We start from the raw sequence: 19,933 nt of genomic DNA, 5'->3' as shown, positions 1-19,933 counted from the left end.
TTCCTTCTTATAAATGTGGAAATGGTGACTTGGAGAAGCTAAAGAACTTACCACAGGTCACAGCTAGTAAGTGGCAGAGAAGCTACTGGCATCAAGCCTGTCTCCTTCCAAAATTCTTACTCTTAACCACCATTGTTGTTGTTAGCTGCCATCAAGGACTCATGGTGACCCCATGCAAAACACAGTGGAACTCCACCTGGCTGCCATATCTCCATTATGGGTTAAGGATCATACAGTTGTGATCCATAGGGTTTTCACTGGCTGATTTTTGGGAGCAGATTGCCAGGCCTTTCTTCTTATCTTAGTCTGGAAGCTCCACTGAAACCTGTTCAGCATCATAGCAACACACAAGCCTGAGATGGTACGAATGAGGTGCATTGGCCAAGACTTGAACCCAGGTCTCCCATGAAGAAGGCGAGAATTCTACCAGTTGACCACCACTGTCCCTTTTAGCTACTATGCTGCCTCTGGAACTATTCAGCAATAGAGATATACATGTGGTCTCCAACTTAGGATGTATGAGAATTACAATGAACTGCACTTAAGACTGTCTTTTTTTTTTTTTTTGTACATTTTGTACGTTTTATCATTAGTAATATGTACTACATACGTTGCAGCTCATAATTTGCTGTTATCATTCTTATGCAAACCCCAAAGACACTGATAATAAAAGACAATAATAATGAAAACTTAAAAAAAAATTCTACTTACTCACTTGACTGCTAACTGAAAGATTAGTGGTTTGAACCCACCGCCTGTGTCATGGGAGAAAGATATGGCAGACTACTTCCATAAAGATTACAGCCTTGGAAACCCTATGAGGCAGTTCTACCCTGCCCTACAGGGTCACTATGAGTTGGAATTGACTTGACGGCAATGGGTTTGGTTTTGGGTAAGAATGTTAGGGCTTTTTTTTTTTTTTTTTTCTTGTATAAAGTAAATTAACTATATGTTGTGCATCTGTGTTGGTCAAAGATTCCATCACTGGAGGAGATCTCTTTAAAGGTTCCACTCGGGGACCAAGGAAATTCAGAATACTGGCCTGTAAAGCCGCTGTGCATGTGAGATCCCCAGGTTCTCTGTGGGTGGCTCAGAGCCTTAGAGGTAACCCTTTCCATCCACAGGCATTGGACCCCCACAGTCCATCAGCTCATAGGGAGCCACCTTGATCTCTACTGTTCTCCCTCCCTTTGATCCCTTTCTCTCTGCTCATTTTTTTCTCTCTTTCTCTCCGAATTTGACTTTGTCAACTTTTATCCCTTCGCTTTCCTGTCATCTTGAACCTGCAGTTGGCTCCGTGCTATGATTGTTTAGGTAGCCTTTGCCTGCTTCCTAATCCTCTGCTGAAAAATAATAATAAAATATAAGATATTTACCAGGTCTGAAAAGGCTTGAATTAAGGAAGTAATGTTTGGGGGCATTTAGATTGAATCCATGTAATTGTAGGTTGCAACATGTAATAACATTAGCTCATGCAGGGATATCATTTTGTGCTATTTGACTCTCAGGTTTTTGTTAATCTGATGGGTTTGTTGGAATTAGAGGATTGCTGTGAAGAAGAAGAAGAAAAAAAATGCCGCAGCAACCTGCTGGTGAGAGAACAGCCTTGTCAAACTAGCAGGTAGCGTCACGTTTAGCCTTTATCCAGTGTACAATAAGGGCAATCACCAGGGCCCATAGAAACAGTATCGAACTGTCGATGCAGGACATTTTTGTTGAAAATAGTCCTTTTGATTTCATCTTCCCAGCCTAATGTAATAAAAACTGACATTATGGAACACAGTCTTCTCAGTTTGGTAGGAACCGTCCTGAATACCCAGCAACCTGTGCGGTCACAAAGGTTAGCCAATTGCCGTAAGTGACTTGGAAGACAGTTGTAGACCTGAAGGTTGTGAACACCTCATCATGGAGAAGGAAGCAAAACTCTCACTGAAGCAGGTCAGCGTGGAAATCAAGCGTGCCTGCTGTTTTTATCAGGAGAATATTTCACTTTTAAAAGAGCCTAACTTTCAGCCACAAGCCCTTTTTCTCTAATTAGCAAAACCTTGAATGGTTTTCTCAAACAAAGGAAGAAAGTGAACGAATCTTTAACTTACTGTTGTTGATCTGATGGTTGTTTCTATGGAGACAAATAGAGGCAGGAACCAGGCCTTAGCACCAGGGTCAGGGGCCTGGTTCATGTCAGTTTCTCCCACTTTCTATATTCCTGAATTCCATGCTCTTTGGCTCTGTGAGTTTATGACCCCAGTGTTACCAGCTGAAAAGAAAAGAGCTTCACATAACTTGAAAATTTAGGAGATTTCCCCGAACAAAAACCTCACAGAAGTAAGACCAACTGGCATTTGGGAGGATTCAAAATTCCTAAACCTTCCAATTTCTTTAACTACTTGAAGAATTCCAAGTTTGCTGTACATGGTAAACATGACTCTAATATTATTTGTGTGGTTGCTAGGGCTCCATGTTCCGTGCACTGGCTGAAGTGCCCTGAAAGGAACTGCTTCTTCTCATAAATTACATCCTGCCATGAGTCTGTAGGTAACATTTTTCCCGTGTTAGAATAACAGGTGAGTAATTAAAGACCAAATGTGAAACAGAGTAAATAAATATAACTTCTCAAACGGAAAAAAAAGCAAGACCTGACATTTCTTTTAAACTCGAAAAGGGTATTTTTCATTGTTCTGTTACTGCTGAATTCATTGTATTTTATACTATTCAGTTGTTCATGCGTTCTCTCAGTAAACTGCCTTTGAGCACCTACTGCGTGCCAGGATTCCTGTACTGGATTCTGGGAATTCACAGACAAAAGACACAGTCCCCGTCCTCAGGCAACTTATAGTCCAGGCATTTCTAAGACAGGCAAAAAACCTGTTGCCATTGATTCTGACTCACGGTGACAGCATGTGTGTCAGAATAGAACTGTGCTCCATAGGGTTTTCAATGGCTGCTTTTTTTGGAAGTAGTTCATGAGGGCTTCTTCTGAGGCACCTCTGGGTGGACTCAAACGACTAACCTTTTGGTTAGCAGTAAGCACGATAAGTTTGCACCACCCAGGGACTACCCAAGACAAGGTGGTTGGCTACAGTATAGCATGGTAAGTACCGTGATGGAGAACACGTCCAGGCAATAGTAGGAGCCAGAAGGGGAGACTCATACCCAGTTGTGTGTGCGTGCACGTCCCACACTCAAGTGTGTTTGGAATTGCGTAGTTACAGAGTAGGCTTCCTGGTAGAGATAATACCTAAAATAAATCTTGGAGGATAAGTGGAAATTAGTCATAGAAAGGGTACTTTCTAGATAAGAGAATTAACAAGAGCAAATGGCATTCCAGGAACTGCAAGTTACTTTTCTATTGAGAGTGAAGTTTACATGCGGTTGTGATGAGGAATGAGCCTGGAGACACTGGCAGCGTTCTCATGTTTCCTGCTGAGGAGTTTATCTGATGAAGGAAAGAAGGAAGGAAGGAAGGAAGACGTTGAAGGGTAGGAAAGGATCTAAGATTTATTGTCTATTTTTCCTGACCATTTTCATAAATATTTCTTTTAATATCCAACCTCTGAAACTCAGTTTCCTCACTTATAAAGAGGAGATATTTGTATGCCCTGCTTCATAGGGATGGTGTGAGGGTCAAATGAGATGCCGACGGAAGGTGTGCAGCGTAGTTGCTGGCACATAATTAATGCTCACTAAATGGTGACTGGGGCCCCCGGGTGATGCAAATGGTTAATGCCTTCATTACTAATCAAAACGTTGGAGGCCAGAGTCCACCAGGGGCCCCTTGGTAGAAAGGCCTGGTGATCTTCTAAAAAATCAGCCACAGACAACCCTATGGGGCACAGCTTACTCTGACACACACGGGGTCACCATGAGTCAAAACTGACTTGATGGCAATTGGTCTCTGGTGATCTAAACAGTGGCCATTATGGTTGCAATGAGCATGGAGGGGGGGATTGCAGGGCAAGATCAGAGCAGCAAAGAGAAAGTGTCCGTGAGCATGATAGTGGCCTGAAATGGGGCCATGGCCCTGGGATGGAGAGAGAGAAACTGGTCTAGAAGGTATTTGGGGAGGCTGAATTGGCAGGGCAGGTGGCCAAGAGAGGTGGGGTGAGGGAGCAGAGAGTCAAGAGTGACTTCCAGGTTTCTGCATGGGTGAATGGCAGCCCCTTTGCTGAGATAAAGACCACAGAGGAAGAGTAATGCCTATAAAGTATAGTACCATCTGCAACAAAGCCAGAATTGGTGTCTGATCTACTGAGCTTGGGTTGAAAGCAGGACCAGAGAAAGCAGGGTTTCACACCCACCGTAGCCTGCAGGTTGATGGGATGCAGAAATAGTCTCAGAGGGAGTGGGACTTTGTAGCCCTCCTCCAAGAAGACCCTTCCTCAATCCGCGTGGCCCCCTGCTTCTCTCCTGCTCTGTGACTCTCCTGACCCTGATGGAATCTAGCCTCTACACCATCCTGATCAGTCCAGGCTTCTCTCCATGTCCCATGAATTGTGGTGCCAACGGCTGTTGCTTGACCCTGCACACCAGACCCAGTGTCTTGTGTATAAACTTGCTACTGGAAAAAAAGAGTTATGAATCCTGCTTCTTTGTATTCTAGCCAGAGCAATAAACTTTATTCCCAATACTAATGATGCAATTTAAATTTATTATCTCTCTGTTTTACAGTATCCATAGCAGTAAAATCTATTCCCAAAAGTATCATTTCAATTTTCAATTACTTAAGAAATTATTTTTGTTTTTGTTTTAAAGCCTCAGCAATAAAATTTAATACTAACAATAATACTACAGCTTTGTGTGCCCTTACAACTTGCTGTAAATGGTCACCGTGAGAAGAATGCCAGTAAGCATGTAAATTTTTGTCCAGGAGAAAGCAGTCTTTTTGGCCTGTTGCACGGTAAGGCCCAGGGTCTCAACAGAGAGTTTGGAGGGCGGTAAGAAGTGAACAGTTGCTCAGCACACTTCTTTCCAATTAGTCAACACGTCTTTGTTGATTCGATCTCCTAAATGTTTCTTGAATAGGTTTTATCTCTCTGTACGCCCCGCCACTGAAGTTATATGCCATTGCTTTAGTCTAGGGAGCTATTACTTTGTGGCTGGATTACTAGAACTGCCTTCTACTTGTCCACTCTCCTACCCTTCGATCGATTTCCACACAGCAGCTGGAATGAACTTTTCAAAACACAGTTCTTGCCAGTTTTCAGGAAAATATGGGGAATAGAAAACAAGTTCTATGATACTAAAAAAAAAAAAAGGAAGGGAACAGCCCAAATGCAGACTGTGGACATTGTACGGGACAGATGACCTGGTTTCTCTAATCAACCAAGGCCATCCAAGAGATAGATGGAGAGAGAGAGAGGAGGAAGATGATGATGGAATCAAAGAGTTGTAAGAAGTGTAAACATGATAACCAGATACCATCTGTGGACTTTGTGTGGCTCCTGATTCCAACAATCCAAATGTATAAAGATGTTTCTGAGAAAATAAGGGAAATCCAAGGGTGGACTGGGTATTAAAAATAATAATAATTACTACTGATTTTGTTGGCATATCATTGTATTATTAAAGCAAAGCCTTTATCATTTAGAGATTCTTTCTTGAATCTTTACAGAGGAAATGACATCATGTCTTGGATTTGTTTTAAAATACTCTAGCCTTCTTCTCTAAAGTGGAGTAGAGGGTAGGGACAGAAAATTGAGAGAATAGGTCAGACAAAGCATTGTGTTTTCAACAGTAACTGATTTATTCAACAAAGTTTTTTTTTTTTTTTTTAATCAACTACTTCAGTTCAACAGATTTTTTTACTGAACTTCATGGAAAAATGAGTAAGATAAGCTTCTGTTTCCTCCCTCCCAGTAGGTTATCATCTGGTAGGGAGGACAGACCTACATCTGTGAAAATATAAATAATAATAACAATACAAGAGCTGAAGAAACAATATATAAACTAGTCAAAAGTTATCACAAAAAAATTTTAAGATACAGAACACTATGTATGAAATACTGTCTTTTGATTTTGTAAGGAAACAAGTTAAGACTCTCTAGTCATATTTGCTTGTATCACTGTAAGGTAAGTCAGGGAAGACGCATCAAAAATGCTGAAAAACAGGTATCTATTTGAGGAGAGCTGGGGGCAGAAAAGATTATTCATTCCACAGCTTTTCATACTTTCTGATTTTTTTTTTAATTAATTTTTATTAAGCTTCAAGTGAACATTTACCATTCCAATCAGTCTGTCACATGAAGGTTTACATACATCTTACTCCCTTCTCCCACTTGCTCTCCCCCTATTGAGTCAGCCCTTTCAGTCTCTCGTTTCGTGCCAATTTTGCCATCTTCCCTCTCTCTCTATCTTCCCATCCCCCCTCCAGTCAAGAGTTGCCAACACACTCTCCAGTGTCCACCTGATTTAATTAGCTCACTCTTCATCAGCATCTCTCTCCCCCCCACTGACCAGTCCTTTTCATGCCTGATGAGTTGTCTTCGGGGATGGTTCCTGTCCTGTGGCATCAGAAGTTCTGGGGAGCATTGTCTCTGGTATTCCTCTAGTCGCAGTCATACCATTAGGTATGGTGTTTTTATGAGAATTTGGGGTCTGTATCCCACTGGTCTCCTGCTCCCTCAGGAGTTGTCTTTTGTGCTCCCTGACATGGCAGACATCGATTGTGGCCAGGCACCAACTAGTTCTTCTGGTCTCAGGATGATGTAGGTCTCTGGTTCATGTGGCCTTTTCTGTCTCTTGGGTTCTTAGTTGTCGTGTGACCTTGGTGTTCTTCCTTTGCCTTTGCTCCAGGTGGGTTGAGACCAATTAATGTATCTTAGATGGCCGCTTGTTGGCATTTAGGACCCCAGGCGCCACAATTCAAAGTGGGATGCAGAATGTTTTCATAATAGAATTATTTTGCCCATTGACTTAGAAGTCCCCTCAAACCAAGTTCCCCAGACCCCAGCCCCTGCTCCGCCGACCTTTGAAGCTTTCATTTTATCCCGGAAACCTCTTTGCTTTTAGTCCAGTCCAATTAGGCTGACCTTCCTTGTATTGAGTGTTGTCTTTCCCTTCACCCAAAGCAGTTCTTATCTACTGATTGATCAATAAAAAGCCCTCTCTCTCCCTCCCTCCCTCCCCCCTTTGTAACCACAAAAGTATATGTTCTTCTCCGTTTTTTCTATTTCTCAAGATCTTATAATAGTGGTCTTATACAATATTTGTCCTTTTGCCTCTGACTCATTTCGCTCAGCATAATGCCTTCCAGATTCCTCCATGTTATGAAATGTTTCAGAGACTTCCTGATTTTTGAAACCATGTGAATAAGAATGTATTGCATGTTCACATAATTAAAATTAAAAATAAAATAAGCTCCCAAGTCCTCATCCATGTGGGATCATGGCTTTCCTCTACTTAAAACCCTTTACCAGATGCTATTACCCTTGGCATATAACCCCAAATCCTTTCCATGACCTTCAGGATGATCTGCCATCCTCTCATCTCAGGCCTGTCAACTCTGGAGGAGGTGTGACCTCTCCATACTGGAGTCTTTGTCTCTCAGATTAACCAGGCTCACTCTCAATGCTGGAACCCAACAAGCTCTTTGCTGTGCTTGGTTTGTTCTCTCTCCTCCACTTTTCCTGACTAACCTGTGCTCATTCTTCAGGTGTTGTTTGAGATGTTGCTTTCTCAGGGTGATCTCCTCTCAGCCCCTCGAATCCCCTAGGCTCACCCAGCTGCCTGCTTAAGTCCCTTTGCTATATGTTCTCAAAGAACCCCGCACTTCCCTTTTGGCAAGGTACTGTGTCAAATTTGTGAATAACTGTCTGGTTTCATCTTTTTCACTTGTCTGCAAACTCCATAGGAAGCATTGGTGGTTCACTGGTAGAAGTCTCACCTTCCACGTGGGAGATCTGGGTTTGATTTCAGGCCAATGTACCACACGCACAACCATCACCCATTTGTCACTGGTGCCTTGGGTGACAGATTTCAGCAGTGCTTCCAGACTAAGATGGACTAGGAAGAAAGGCTTGGGGATCTACTTCCAAAAATCAGTCTACGAAAACCCTATGGATCACAACAGTCTGATCTGCAACCAATCATGAGGATGGTCCAGGACCTGGTGGTGTCTCATTCACTTGTGTATGGGGTCCTCATGAGTAGGGGGCTAACTCCATGGCAGCTAGCAAAAACAACAAAACTCCATGAGAACACAACTGAGTCTTATTTCTTCCTCTGCTCCATTATCTATCTCCAAGCCTCATCCGTAGTGAGAGTTTAATATAGAAGGGTTAAGTGAAGGAACCACAGGTATAAAAAATAGATCATCTGCTTGCATGTATGCGATGCATAGAATGCAGAAGTAGAGTTTCCATGAGGAATGATGGCAAAGAGAAAGACAGCCTTGAATTATCAGACAGGAAGTGGCATAAAACAGCGTGACAGGACATGAATAGGCGGACACCATCTGAAGCAGCAGTATCCTTTGAATCGGCATAATGGAGGGCAAGAATCTGTACCAGAGAGAGGACAGTTGTGGGGAAAATGAATGAAAAGAAAAGACTTGTGAGCCTATCTGGGAAGAAAAGGGAAACCTCCAGAGCAGGGGTTCTTGGCCAGGTGCCCGTGCAGTTTTTCAGGAGGTCTGTGGACTTCTAGAAGCTGAATGAGATATTTGTGGAGATATATTTTTTTCTGAGTAAAAGCTTATCATTTTTGAGGATTCTAAGATCTAGAGATTTAAGAAGGATTATAGATCTTGTAAGCCTAAGGTTAGCTGGACAAACCATGGAAAAGAGAAACACGTGGTACTATCTAGCTGGAAATGTGAGACTGGGGAGAATCAGAAGGTGAATGTGGGAAGTATTTCACAGAAAATAGCAGCAGTGAAAGGGAAAGGGATGGAGAGTGGAGCTATGGAAGGTCATGGAAGGACCTTGGTGGAGGAGCCCTATCACCGCCTCACCCATTGTGATGGTGAAGGTTGTGTGTCAATGTGGCTGGGCTGTGATTCTTAATGGTTTGGCAGTTATATAATGATATAGTTTAGCAGTTATGTAATGATGTGGTTATCTTCCATTTTGTGATATAATGTAATCACCTCCATGATGTAATCTGATGTGATCAGCCAGTAAGTTGTAAGGGGTGTTTCCTCAGAGGTGTGGCCTGCATCCAATATATATGGGCTTTCTGGCAAAACTTGCTGGCTTTTCCTTGCTCTGGATCTTGCACTCAGCTGGTCATCACCTGACCTCCGGTTCTTGGGACTTGAGCCAGCAGCCTGTGGTATTGCCTGCCGATCTTGGGATTCATCAGCCTCTGCAGCCCATGAGCCAGCAGCCTACCGTCTGGCTTGCCGATTTTGGGTTCATCAGCTCCTGCATGACTATAGTCCTGCAGCTACGTGAGTCAGGACAAGCCTTCAGCCTGATGCCTCACCCACAGACTTGAGACTTGCCAGCCTTTACAACTGTGTGAGCCATTTCCTTGAGAAAAACCGCTCTCTCTCCCCTTCTCTCTCTGTGTATCTATATGCTTCACTGGTTTTGCTTCTTTAGAGAACCCAGCCTAAGACATGCATCATGCCTGGATTTTGAGATAGTAATTTGCTTCATTGAACTGCATTTTCACTGTAAAGGACGAAGGAAGGAAGAGTGAGCAGTAAAAAACTGCCTTCTTATCTACTGCATAATGGTGTCGTGAATAGATAGAAAGACCACAAATATTTGGAAATCTTCATGCAATTTCCATTAATTTTGATGTAAAGATCACTATTGTCACTAATAAGTGGTAGTGGGGGTGAGGGGAACTCTTAGCACGGCTTTTTATTTTTTTTAGCTCCTCAGTGACCTTGGAAGAGAGATTTTCAGTGTCTCCCCAAACTACAGAATCTTTTCCCATTAGTTTATGTATTGTCAGTTTGGAATCACCTTATTTATTTATTTATCTAATGTTTAAGCATAGAATTCTGCTCAAGGACCCTCACTCCGGAAGTGGTTTCATGAGATAGGGAAAGTCCTTGTGCCTGTCTGATTTCCTACTGTGTTGTGCTCCTTGCTGACTGGATACCCTGAGTGAATTACTTCACCTCTGTGCCTTGGGCTTCTCATCTACAAACTGGGAGTGATATTGGCCCTGAGCTCATTCTACTGTGGTGAGGATTAGCTGGTTTAATCCAAGTAAAGCACTGGAGGAAGACCTGATTGTGATCCCTGCTCAGTAGTCGGCTCCTTTGGGTGCCTCACTACACCGGGACATCTAGTGGAAGGGTTTCCCCTCCCAGATGGTAGGAGGCGTTTCAACCCCATCCTCCAGTGGCCAGCACTGCCCCTCTGATCTCCTGATCGATAGTTTCTTTAGAGCTATGGCAGGGTGGCGGATTTAAGGGGATGCCTCCTCATCTATGGGAAAGGGAAATTTTAGTCCAGTGAGTCTCTTTTCTTTAGGGGACTGGGAAACCCCCTCTCCTTGTCAAGGCCACTGAAATCAAAGTCAGAAGAGCTGTTTCTATTTCTGCGCTGCCAAGTGATAATTTTGTGATTCTGCCAAGTTACTTTCCATCACTAAGCCTCTGTTTTCTCGCTTCTAAACTAAATATGCAGGCTGCTGAGAAGGTTGAAGGAGAAACTATAAGTTAAAACTTGGCATAGAGCAGGCACTTGATAGAAGCTAGTTAAATATGTTGATGCCTGTAGCTGCACTTTGTCTTGCTAAGACATCTTGTGGGTGGAGGGGGATCGACCTGCTACTCTGACTTAGCATTTTCATCTGTTTCAGTGTGGAAGCCTCTTACATTCTCTATCTGGTGACCCACCAACGGCAAGGGGGAAATGAGTGTAGAGATAGCTACTTTTTTTTTTTTTTTTTTGGCCTCAATGCTAATGAACAGAGAAATTGATTTTTGAACACAATCACCTTGGTAAGTCCCCTTACCGAGTTGCTATGGAATGACTCCAACTCACGGTGACCCCACATGAGTCAGAGTAGAACTGTGTCCCGTAAGGTTTTCAATGGCTGATTTTTCAGAAGCGGATCAACAGGCCTTTCTTCTGAGGCACCCCTGGGTGGACTAGAGCCTCCAACCTTCCGCTTAGCCGTCGAGCACTTAACAGTCTGCACCACCCACAGGCTTTTAGGTGACATGTTGTTAGGGGCTTTAGGACATCATCTCTGTTGTCTAGATTCAGCTTTTACTGATCAGATGCCCCTTGTCACTGGAGCACAAGCTGGCAGTGTCACCTTACGAATGGAGGAAAATCTGTCCTGAGCCATTTGGGTTGCTTGAGGTATCTTTACAAAATAGGCTTTTCAGCATTTCTTCATTTAAAACAAAGGCAAGCAAACAGGAACAGTAACAATAATAACAAAAATGAAGAAAGAGGGAGAAAGAGCTACGTGGTTCCAAAGATAAGCGAAAAGCTCCCTGTTGGTAGGAAATTCTACCCCTGTGGCCACTTCCTTCACCGGTCAGAACAGTGGCAGCTACTAGTACTGGGCTGTGACTATCTCTTCTCTCTTCTTGTTTCCAGGTTCCTGCATCCTTCCAATGATGTCAGCAATTATGCGTTCCTTTGAGTAGCACTGTGGTGGCTCCCTGTCATTCAAATGTCCCTCTAGCCAGGGTTAATGACTGTGAGCAAGGACTTGCTAGTTGGCACCTACCCTTTCTTTTGGAGACAGGCCAACAGAAGCTTTCACGCTCTCTGTGCAGTCGCCTGCAACCTCTTACTCTCTAAAGCCTCCGCATTCTGACCTTCGCTGCTCTCGTGTTTAATGACAGTTAGAACCATTCAAGAGGCATGCAACTGAGGCATGAGGCCTCAGCTAATTGGGCGAGGTGATTAAATGAAGGTAGACATTTTTCTGTCTCCTGTGCACAGCAATGTCTATTTCACTAGTATAAATTATGAAGAAGAGAAAAAATTAAGCATGAATCCTAATGGAGGCTCAAGAGGGAAAATTCCATGCAAGATTTCAGAAAAAAATATTCCTGGTTGCAATTTTGGAAATTCTTGATGGATGGATTTGCTTCAGGTGGGGGATGTCAAAGGCTCAAGTGTGTGTGTCAGGCAAAGGGTGGAGTACAGCTGCAGTGCAGAGAGGCCAGATGGCTTGCAAGGAAAGAAGGAGCTAGAAACTCAGGGAATTCTAAAGATGAGAAACCCTCAAAGAGCTTTGCAAGAGTGGGCAGATGCATCCTAGGAGCAGCCGCATCTAAGAAGCTACTGTAGGACACACTTGTCTAAAACGCGGGTCTGTGGTACAACAGAGGCTCAGCATTTGGGGCACGTGCTCAGAACAGATAAACAAGCAAAAAGTGTTTGTATGTGTGTGTGTGTGTGTGTGTGTATGCTGTTGCTGTTAGCAGCTATCGAGTTGGCCCTGACTCTTGATGACCCCAAGTCCAAGGGAACAAAACGCTGCCCGGTCCTGCACCATCCCTATAGTTGGTTTTGGATTGGGTCGTTGTGATTGCCTGATTTTTTGGAACTAGATCACCAGACCTTTCTTCTTAGTTGATCTTAGTCTGGAAGCTTCGCTGAAACTTGTTCAGCATCCCAGCAACATACACACCCCCACTGTGCATGTGATGCAGTGGTTGGAAATTGAACCCGGGTCTCCCTCATGGATGGTGAGAATTCAGTGACTGAATGACCGATGCCCCCAATATCCCCATGTTTGTGTGTGTGTGAGATGTGTGATGTTTGTGTGCGGGTATATATGTATGTATATGTACATACATATGTACACACATTTGTTAAATCTATGCTGATTAGAATAAAATCAAACCATGGAAGGGGGGTGGAGACTACAAGTTTTTTCAACCTCCACCTGTTGTAAACATTCTCATTCTGCTATCAGGAACCACCCCCCAGCTGCTTGTCTGGGAGTCTGAAAAGAGAATGGTTTATAATAGCCATGGGCAATGTCCAGCCTGGCCTGGGCTGAGGCACCCCCTACCCTCCATGGCAGCTGAATCACCAAGGAAAGTCAGGACTACCACCATTACTCAAGCCTAAGGCTTTATCTTCAAAACAGTACGGAGTTTCCTTAAATAGCCAGGTGACCAGTGTCAAAAGATGCTCTGAAATTCCTGTGGCATTCATCTGAAAGAGTCCACAGCACTCTCAGGATCTTCACTGGCCCTTGAGGTGCCTCTGGGTGAGTGTGTGTATGGAGGATGCTGGGAAGGGTGGGAGCAGCTTGGAAGGAAGTATCATCTTCCTATTTTTTAGAAGAACTGAGACACTGAGAGTTTATGACTTGCCCATGGTCTCCCATAAGAAAAGAGCCATGTAATGGGCTCCTAGTTGAGTGTTCTCTCAGGGAGGGTGTGATGGATTGAATTGTGTACCCTCATATGCATGTGAAAGATGGACAATGACTAAGGAAGACCGAAGAAGAATTGACATCAGTGAATTATGGTGTTGGTGAAGAGTGAACAAATCTGTCTTGAAGAAGAACAGCCAGAACGCTCCTTGGAAGAAAGGATGGCAAGACTATGTCTCACATACTTTGGACATGTTATCAGGAGGGACCAGTCCCTGGAGAAGAACATCATGCTTGGTAAAGTGGAGGGTCAGCAAAGAAGAGGAAGACCCTCAATGTGATGGATTGAAACAGTGGCTGCAATGATTGTGAGGACGGTGAAGGACTGGGTAGTATTTCATTCTGTTGTACACAGGGTCCTGAGTCAGAACCGACTAGATGGCCCCTAACAACAACAACAACACCGCAAATATGTATTGGAATCCTGGCCCCTATACCTCTAAAGGAGGAACCCAGGTGCCTCAGTGGTTGAGCGTTTGGCTGCTAACCAGAAGTTTGGTGGTTCGAACTCAGCAGCTGTTCTGCGGGAGAAGGATGTGGTGGTAAGCTTCCATAAAGATTACAGCTTTGGAAACCCTATGGGGCAGTTCTACTCTGTCCTATAGGGTCACTATGAGTCAAAATTGACTTGACGACAATGGGTTTGGTTCGGATACTTCTAAATGTGATCCATAGGGTTGCTGTGAGTGGGAATTGACTTGATGGCAATGGGTTAATGAGGTTAAATGTTATCTTGTTTGGAAATGGTGTTTTCTTTGTTATGCTAATTATATCATATCTGAGTAGAGTGGTTTCTAAATCTAATCACATCTGAGTTATAAAAAGAACAGAATGGACATGGAGACACACGTGGCAGAAGACAAATGCAATGTGAGGATCATCTTCAAGCCAAGGAATGCCAAGGGACCAAGGAACGTCCAACCTACAAGGAAGGAATCAATACCACTGAGACCCTGATTTGAAGTCTTAGCCTCCAGAACTCTGAAAAAATAAATTTCTGTTCTTTAAAGCCACTCATTTGCAGTGTTTGTGATATAGCAGCCCTAGGTAACTAAGACAGAAGGCAGTAGAAGTGAGGAGAAAGGGGCCAGACCTAGTCTGCTAACAGTACCAAAGCCGCTGGTTGTGAGAGGTTTGAGAGAAGGGGGAGAGATGGGGCATGGCATCCATGCTGGGAGGGCTGGCGAGCTGGCCTCTACCTACATACCTCCTTCCTGTCTATCCCAGTATTGTCTTCAAGCTTAAACCCCCTCTGCCTGGTTCCATGAACTTGTGTGACTTTGACTCCAGGACCTGATGTAGCTCTGGAGTATCTGACATAAGGTACACCTGGAGACATGAGTGCTGCGCTGAGGGTGACGAGCCTGCAGTGATGCTGGCGAGGCAGCCTCCCTTCTCCTCAGTGGGTCTGTGGGCCTGCCTGCTGGCCTGAGGTACCTTAGGAATTCCATTTCCTGTCCCCGGCCTCCGGCAGATTTGTGTGCTTCAGAGTGACATTTCATTTCCCACTACTTGGATTTGTTCCTGGGTTTTGGAGGGAATCTGGAGATATGGCCCCCAAAGTCTCTGTTTTAATAGAAAAAAACCAATGTAAAGCAGTCTTTTTTTTTTTTCAGTAGCTTTTTCCTTCACCTGTAATGCAGGTTTGTCAGCTGTTTCTCGTGGTGTTGGCACAGGTAAATGTGCTTGTGTGGCCAGAGGCTCTGCCGGCTGGGTGTTTTTCTTCTTTTCAGTGTCTATCTGCCCCAGGGAGTGCTACAAAACACACCGAGGATGAAAGAAAAAAAAAAAGTACAGATGATCCTCCAAGATGTCACAGCCTATGGTGGTTTGGGCACACAGGCAGCCTAGCTGCCAATGTCATGCAGTATGATGGGCATGGATGGGATGGAGGTGGGGGAGAGAGCAGGATAGGGGAACAAGGATCCCAGCAACTCTGATCAAAATCCAATTCTAAAGGTGGCTTATAGCCAAACCAGGGTGTTTAGCTCTGAGATGGCACTCTTCTTCTAGTTGACTTGCCTCCTCCCCCCTTAGCTTCATGTGCAATGCTACTGGTTGGCAGCGACTGTGAAAAAGGAACATGGGCAGAGGGCACGGAAGCCATGTGGGTGGAGTGGAGCCAGGCAGAGGCCTGACGAGAGATATGAGAAGCCAGAAATCAGAAATGAGAACGCAGAATAGCAGCCGATGAGGAAGTGAATCAGCGGGGTGTGGTAGAAAGGCGTTGTGATTTGGAGTCAGAAGACCTTGCACCTCGCCTCTGCCCTTTCTGAGCTGGGGAGTCGTGGGGAGTGATTTCCCCCCTTGAGCCTCATTGCATCATCTGTAAAATGGGGCCAGTGGTAATCTCTACTATACTCAACCTCACAAGGATATTGTGAGAATTAAATGAAAACATTAAAACCCTGAAACCCAAAAAACCCATGCCAACACATGACTTGGCCAACTGTTGGACTACCCAACAAATTTGGTTGAATAAATAAATAAATCAGTTGCCGTTGAGTTGATTCTGACTCATGGATGGCAACCCCATGTGTATCAGAATAGAACGGTGCTCCATAGTGTTTGTTTTCGTTTTTCTAAAACAAACAAAACATTTGTCAATTCAACATGTTTTACACGTAAAATTCAGTGACATTGATTATATTCTTCATGTTGTGCAACCATTACCACTATCCTTTCCCGAATGATTCCACCATTATTAACAGAAACTCAATGCCTACTAAGCAACAACTTTCTCTTCTTCCCTCCCTCCCAACCCTGGTAGCCAACCCCTAATAAGCTTTGCTTTCTATATACTTGTCTGTTTCGTGTAAGTGAGATCATAACAGTATTTGTGCTTTTGAGTTGACTTATTTCCTTCAGCATAATGTTTTCCATAATGTCCATCCAAGTTGTGGCATGTATCATTTCTCTTTATGGCTGAGTAACAGTCCAGTGTATGTGTGTACCACATTTTGTTTATCCAGTCATCTGTTGGTGGCCATTTAGGTTGTTTTTTCCTTTTGGCTATTGTGGATAGGGCTACAGTGAAGCTCCACAGGGTTTTTAATGGCTGATTTTTAGGAAGAAGATTGCCAGACTTTTCTTTTGAGGTACCCCTGGGTCAAACCTCCAACCTATTGGTCAGCAGCAAGTGTGTTAACAGTTTGTACTCTCCGTGGACTCCAAATAAATAAATAAATGAACATAAAACAGAAAATATAGGAAAGAAAGATGTTGGATCAAAGTAAGCAAGAAGCAGCTAGGCAGAGAACTAAGAAAGAATGAAACAGTGAGGACGTTGGCAGAGGCATCAGATTCATTCAGAAATGGCAAAAAGAATGACAGAGCATAACGGATGTGAAGCGATACTCATGCTGTGAGGGCTTAAAGTGCCAGCTTTCGTGCAGATGCAAGGGTGGCAGGGAAGGGAGAGGGTCAGCAGGTGGGAGAAGGCCAAACACAAGTTTGTTCTAGTGCCACCAAAGGGGTAGGTCGGAAGTTGTATAATGAGAGAGATGGAGTAGGTGTGGACGGGCTGGAGTTGACCTTGAAGAAATGCTATATTTCAAGAAAGGGATAGGTTACCTAACTTGAAATTTGCAATAGATGAGATCTTTATTCAAAATATCCATCTAAGAAAGGAACTTGCCATTTTTTTCCAGGACAGAAACCATTCATTTATTTGCTCTGAATCTAATTATTTGGTTCAAATTGAAAGTTAAAATAAATGTCAGGGAGGCCAGAGAGAGAGTCCCACCTCTACTGAAGAGAAGGCAGGTCAAGCTGCTGTAACTCAGTGTCATGAGAGGCAAAGGAAAGAGTTTCTGGAAGGAGCCGACGACATTGCTTAGGCTTTCAGGAGGGGAGCCAGTGAAAATGGAATGATGGCAGTTGATTTAAGGGGTAAAAGTTGAGAGGCAAAGGACACTAAGGTAAGATGTCACTGCTGATGGGTTCAAGGGGAGTGGGAGGGCAGGCAGAAGTGGGAGGGACGATGTACTGCCCCTGAACCTCTGAAGAATGAGGCAAAGCAGCATAAAACCATTTGTTTGGGCTTTATAGATTTTCTAATAAAAACGTCAAGGTTTTTTCACACCATTTTGAAAATGTCATCAAATGCAAAAATAGTTTTCCTTGTGCCAGTGACAAAGACTGCACTTCCAACAGTAAATTCCAGCCCAAGATGCAATAACAGACCTTGTTCCTCCAAGCCACACCCTGGGTCAGGTTTGGTCCAGGGCCCTTCAAGATGACCTTTAACCTTCACAGTAACTATGCCCTCCCTAAAGAACCCAGAACTTTCCTGGCCAAGAAGTATTTGGAGGATGATTAAGGGTTGGTGTGAGCCCTGTAGGAACATCCCTAAGAGCAGGGAACCCCCTTCTGAACCATGCCTGGGGTGTAGGGCACATATCTCCTGGCTGCTGACTCATCCCGTTTCTGACTTCTCCATTAACAATTCTTCCAACAGACTTTTTAGTCTCTAGTCTCTCCCCCTTGCAATCTGCCTTACAAATTTCCTCAAGGCTATTATCATTATTATTACTATTTTAGTCCATCTGTAATTACTTGACCAGCTGGCTCAAAAATATCCAACACTGCCCTCCCTCCCCCCGCCGCCTTTTTTCGTATTTCATTTTCATAACGTTTTTACTTAACCCAAGACATCCAAAATATTACCCTTTCAAAATGTACCCCAATCAGAATGATGAATAAGATATTTTATATATATTATATATTTTTCTTTGCCCTGAGCTTCAGAATTCCGTGTGTGTTTCAAGGTTATAGCACATCTCAGTTTGGAAGTTAAATTTTGTCAGATACGCTTCGATCTATCGATCTATATTTAGCTTTCAAAATAAGATGTACAGTTGTAAGAGAAGATTCAGATAATCAAGTTGCCCAAACATAACTTAAAATTTTCTGCTAATGGAATCAAACATCAGTTTCTAGAGTTGAATTTATCATGGTTGAAATTGAATCATGTAAAAAATCTTATTTTTTCTTGCTGAGTGGTATTTCATTGTGGGCATGGACCACCCATTCCCCTTTCCCTTTTAAAGTAAATACAAACGCCTTTGACTGGCACTCTGCCCCTAATTCTTTTGCAGCCTCATCTTCCGCAAGTCCTTGACATATTTACACCTCACCCTCCCCTCACCCTTCACACTTCCTGCTCTCTGTGGAAATGCCTTTGTCACTCTCTGCATTGGGACATTTTTCCTTCCCACCATCTTTGCTTATTGAAATCTTGCCACTCTGTCAAGATTTATCTCAAAAACCACTTCTGCCATGAAGTCTTTCCTGATTCACAATCTGTCAGCTGTGATTTCTCCTTTCCTTTGAACCTTCAAAGCCCTGTGGTGCCTCCGATCAATCCACTTGAACATGTATTCTAGTTTCTGTATTCTACTCTAATCTAAAACAGATAATCTTCTTGAAGTGGAAAACTGTGGCTCACACATTTTATAGCCTCCTACACCACCACCTGCAATAAAGTCTCCTTGAGTTGCCTCCGTGTGGGCCACCGTGATGGTTGGAAGAGTGAAACCATTCAGCTTAGAGTGAAAATGCTTTTTGGGTTTATCTCTATTTAGTTTTCCTCACTAAAAGGACCACACATGCAAAAAAAAAAAAAAAGGCGATGAAGAAGGAAGAAAGAAGGGAGGGAGCTGGGTCACGTACCTTGGTCTGGTCTGGACGGTCGAATCTGCTGTTTCACTTCTGACTTGTACACACAGTCTCCTTCCAGGGCCCAAAAGCAGAACCCAAGGTTTGAGTTGCAAATACGTGTCTTCCCTTCCTCGCTGGCCCTCCTGCAGCTCAGAGGGAAAATCTTAAAGGGCCAAGAAGAAACAGGTCTCTGACTGGACTCTGCTGCACTTGAGTAGCCTTTAGCGGGACTTGCTCCAGTGAAGGCCTGCTCTGGAGGAGCCGAGAGGGGGGTCCTGACCAAGCATTTCCTCTTGGCTCTTCTAAGTGTGAGCAGTCTTTTTTATAATGTCAGCATATTTATATGAAAATACAAAACTGTATCGATGTAAGATGTTGGATATGAGCATTTATAATATCTCTGTAAAAATAAGAACATACACATTCAAAGAGCTTATTCCACTATAAAATTATTGGGGCCTGATCAGCTGCCAACCCCATCTTGTGTGATGGGGGAAGGAGGTTTGGGGGTTCCTGGCATTTTCTTGGGAATGTGGAGCGCTGGGGACTCTTGATTCCATGCCGGACACATCATGCTGGGTGGGCGGAGAGCAAGCAGCATGGGCTAGGTGGGTAGGGAGTAAACAGTGACTAAGGGGGATGCCTTAAGCAGCCAGGGGTTACCCTTTTCATTGGCTAGTAGGCAGAGAGAGATGGGGTAAGTTGCATAAGGAAAGGAAGACTCCAGCCAAAGAAAAAGGGGCCCCGGCTCAGATTCTTATAGTAGTTTCCCCTGTCTCAGGCCTGGGCTCCCTGTTTTTTACTTCTAAGACTTCGCACTGATTGCTTTAGGCTCTGGCTGCTCAGGGAGTTCAGCTCTACCTCCAGATCCCAGCCTCTGAGGGATAGTGAGAGGGAGGAGAGGGTCAGGAATCACAGTGGAAGTCTGCCCCCACTCCCCGACCCCTCAATTTTTTTG

General features: G+C 43.9%; 1 long non-coding RNA gene across 1 annotated transcript; it reads right to left on the bottom strand.

Annotated features, from left to right (window-relative positions):
* Positions 1–1,067: 1,067 nt before the first annotated feature.
* LOC126058752 (uncharacterized) lies at positions 1,068–19,215 on the bottom strand. Its single transcript, XR_007513279.1, has 3 exons — positions 18,988–19,215; positions 3,100–3,249; positions 1,068–2,257 (listed from the first exon to the last, which is right to left on the bottom strand). It is a non-coding gene; the product is annotated as an uncharacterized LOC126058752 (long non-coding RNA).
* Between the last annotated feature and the right edge of the window lie 718 nt (positions 19,216–19,933).

Source organism: Elephas maximus, chromosome 15, assembly GCF_024166365.1.
Source record: "Elephas maximus indicus isolate mEleMax1 chromosome 15, mEleMax1 primary haplotype, whole genome shotgun sequence".
Taxonomy (NCBI): domain Eukaryota; kingdom Metazoa; phylum Chordata; class Mammalia; order Proboscidea; family Elephantidae; genus Elephas; species Elephas maximus.
The sequence above is the reverse complement of the archived record's forward strand: the minus strand, read 5'-3'. Positions and strand labels throughout refer to the sequence as shown.